The sequence below is a fragment of the Mercenaria mercenaria genome, unplaced genomic scaffold, assembly GCF_021730395.1.
Source record: "Mercenaria mercenaria strain notata unplaced genomic scaffold, MADL_Memer_1 contig_3418, whole genome shotgun sequence".
Taxonomy (NCBI): Eukaryota; Metazoa; Mollusca; class Bivalvia; order Venerida; family Veneridae; genus Mercenaria; species Mercenaria mercenaria.
The window spans coordinates 6,540-10,353 of NW_026461553.1; the positions used below are offsets into that span (position 1 = coordinate 6,540).

Here is a 3,814-nt window from a genome sequence, read left to right on the forward strand (position 1 = left end):
AGACAGACATTTTTATATATTAAAATTGAATATATTAGCCACTGATCATATACAACAGCGCCACCACTACAGTATAGCGCCACCACTTGAGTGATAACGCCACCACTTTCGAAAATAGTCGTGTTTTAATTTTTTACTGTGTTTTTCGTAATTCATTGATGTGTGGGAATACGTGTAATTCATTTCTACACCATTTGCATGCGCAAGTATGTTCTTATAGTGTGTCTATTCATCGGAATGGTGTTCGAATACTTGCTGATATGAAAATATGCCACTGTCAGATTCGGGAGAAAAGCTCCTGACACCACAATTTGCATACTATTTTAATGAAATAACAGCCAACCTGTAGTAAAAGTGTTGTTACACGGAACTACATTCTCCGATTTTCGAAAAAAGTTCTATCAATAAAAATATAAGATAAAATATAAATTGTACTCACGTGTTTACAGATAGAAACGGGCGATAGCTGCACCACGGAAATGTCGATAGCTCTTTTCCTTATCACCACAATTCGGTGGTGGCGCTAGCGTTTAGTAGCCGTGTATTGTATTGTTCAGGTAACTTCCGCCTTTTGTATAGGCGCACCCTCCGGAGAGGTAATTTTCCTTTTTATATGAACTGTGCTCACTAAGTGCTATTATTTACAAGTGCACACTAGGTGTATATGTACAAGACTTTTTTAGTGTCTGACAGGTGCAGACTAGTTGAAGAGACAGATATTCAGATACTATTTTGATGGGTCGGTCAGAGCACTGTAACAAACCATTTTTTAATTTAGGCCTAAAAATAAACAAATTAAACAAGAGCTATGCAAAGATGGGCAATATATGCCAGAAGTTCTAGATCAGAAGAGTTGCTTGCAAGTAAAATTTAAAGATTTGTCAGGAGAGGGATATAAGGTGGGGTTTGGGGTGTTTTATACTTGGACAGTGATGGAATACAAAGGCACAAGACACTAAATATTAACTTTTTTCCTGGGAGAAGTGCCAATGTGGTTATACCCATCTGTACAATGCACAAAAAATAGCACTTCATAGTTAAAAACTAAACAAATAGCCCTTTCATGTTAAGCCATTTTCAATCCCCATTGTTTACATACTAATTCATATCCACACTGGCCATAGCTTTCGCACAAGCGGTGGTTCCATCTCTAAGGGGTGGAGAAATATGGCCCGCTGACTACATTTACGCTGTCATTGGTACTTTTTCTAATGAGTGTTTCACGTTTGACTGAAAACAACCAGTGAGACAGGAGCCCACATGTGTACTCTTCCAGCCACAAACACTTGTTCAGTGCAATTCTTTGTCATTAATGTAAACACTTCTGTACAGTTTGATGAGGGACTGCCGTTTTTGTAGAATTTACATAAAAACCCAGTAGGCATTTGACATCGGTTAGACGTCGTATAGACGTCGGACCCCGACGTCGGATTTTGGTTGGATTTGCAAACCGTTTAGACGTCGGATTCCGACGTTGGCTAGACGTCGCAATCCGACCATTTTCCAACCTAAATCTAACCACTTTTCAACCAAAATCTGACCAAATTTTCTACGTAATTTGCGGTCTAACAAGTGATCAACACATGTATTTTATCATCTTTATTTTATATTATGACGACGTAAGTCAAATACAATAAGTCCAAAAAGTAATCCGATAATTGAAACTTTCAAGTTTCGTCAGTTTTGCATGATTCTTCAACTCCGTTAATATTTCCATCTGAAATGTATAAAATTTGTCAGTTTCATCATTTCATAAAAATAGAAAATTTATATAAATATACTAGTGCTATTAATAAGAGCTTAATTACTAAGTGCAAAACAAATATGTAATATTTTAAATTCTATGAAAAATCTTCTATAATTTCGTAAAATGTAAAAATGTTTGGTGTTAATTGAAATTGCTTTACAAACAAATATGCATCAGTCTGTGAAAAAATACGGAACATTAATCAGTATAACTATTAAAATAAGTATAATTTTTAAAAATCTGTTACTCACGTTGCGGATCCCTCCCTTTGTGTAAAGTATTTATAAACTTGCTCTATCTTATCCCAACAAATATCAAATTACAGGAAGACTGTGTAAACCGATGCAGGCTTATCTCGCGGATGTATGACTAATAAATTAACATGTGTAGAAGAGAAGAGCCTTAGGTAGAATAATTTATACATGTGTATAGAATGCACTTTTATCTTGAACAATTTAAAATTCGTGAACAAATCCGTTTCCGAAAATAAACAATCTCATGCGATATTATAATATAATTAACAATATTTGATGTGCGAATGAACTATTATTTATAAGCGCATGTCCAGGCCTTTATGAAAACATTATATAATAAATAGTAAATATCTTGAAACTATACTAGCAAAATTATACTAGTTTAAAAGTTTTATAATTCATAACATTTATCAGACTTTCTATCCAACCTAATTCCAACGTCTTCTAGACGTCTAAGTCTGACATCTATTAGACGTCGTGGATATGACGTTGGTTAGACGTTGGATTCGAGTCGCCGACGTCGCGACCAAAATCCAACGTCTAACCAACGTCGATACGACGTCAGGTGTTTACTGGGAAATGGTAAAATCTTGTACAAAACGACCCCTGAGCATGTTTGCATCAAATCTTAAGTATGACACTGTCAAGCAAAAACTATTTCTCCGTAATCGGTGAATTTTCATTGCAGGCATACAAAATAATCGACCAAAAATGATTCCAACGCAATGTGCGGCGGGTACAATTGCAATGCATTACAATGTATCTTGTTTCTTTAATGTTCGTTAAGGGCTTTTAACTTACACCTCAGTCATAATCAAATGCCTTTTTTTGTTTCACTGGGGGTCAAAAATAAAAGTTTGTAAAACTCTTTAAATTTGCCATGTTCATTTACCATATACCTTTGTTCTATGTAAACAATGGTAGTTGTCACTATCTGAATGTCCTGCCCTCATAAATCTCCATGAATAATATTTATAGGTTATAAGCTGTGCATCCAGAACAAGAGCGCCAGAATTATAGGTTATTAGATTTGTTTCGAGAAATATGCTCGAGTTCCGCAGCGGAAATATTGCGATACTTTAGAAGCGCAATATCATTTGGCAAAAGAACGAGTGCATATATTTCGGTGAAAGTCTAATAATCTTTTTATTACATAATTTGTTCTTAAGCCTATGTAAAATTGAAAATATTGCTGTTAAAGAACTTTTACACACGACGGAATGCATGAAACTGAGTATCAAACAAGAGCTGTCAGTTGACAGCGCACTCAACTATTCTCAGTGCTTGATAGTATAATATAAGCTATGAGTAAAACTTTAACATTACAATAAGCATATTCTAAGTCAAAAAGGGGCCATAATTCAGTCAAAATGCTTGATAGAGTTGCCTCCTCCTTTTTACGGACTGGGGTCATGATGGTAAACAAGTATGCAAAATATGAAAGCAATATTTCAATGGACTTTGAAAATATTTGGGGTGGTACGCAAACTTCAACATTTGTGTGATGCTCACACTAACACCGACGCCGGGGCGAGTAGGATAGTTCCCCTATTCGTCGAATAGTCAAGCTAAAAAAGTCAATGACTCATGCACCCTATATGAAATTTGAACGTCAATATGGAAAAACATTGAAGTTTCAGGTTTCACTGTAATTTAACGAAGTTTATAAATGAGCAGGGCTCCAGATAAGATGTGTATTAGCGTAAATTACGCTTTGAAATATTGCATATACGCAAGTCTGATAATTCTTAAGCGTATAAAAACATATATGAAATTACAGAAACGCACGGATGATTTTTTACTAGCATCAACA

General features: G+C 35.2%; 1 long non-coding RNA gene across 1 annotated transcript; it reads right to left on the reverse strand.

Annotated features, from left to right (window-relative positions):
- Nucleotides 1–1,586: 1,586 nt before the first annotated feature.
- Nucleotides 1,587–2,575, reverse strand: LOC128553043 (uncharacterized). The gene is made up of 2 exons (XR_008369236.1): nt 1,999–2,575; nt 1,587–1,717 (listed from the first exon to the last, which is right to left on the reverse strand). It is a non-coding gene; the product is annotated as an uncharacterized LOC128553043 (long non-coding RNA).
- Nucleotides 2,576–3,814: the final 1,239 nt, after the last annotated feature.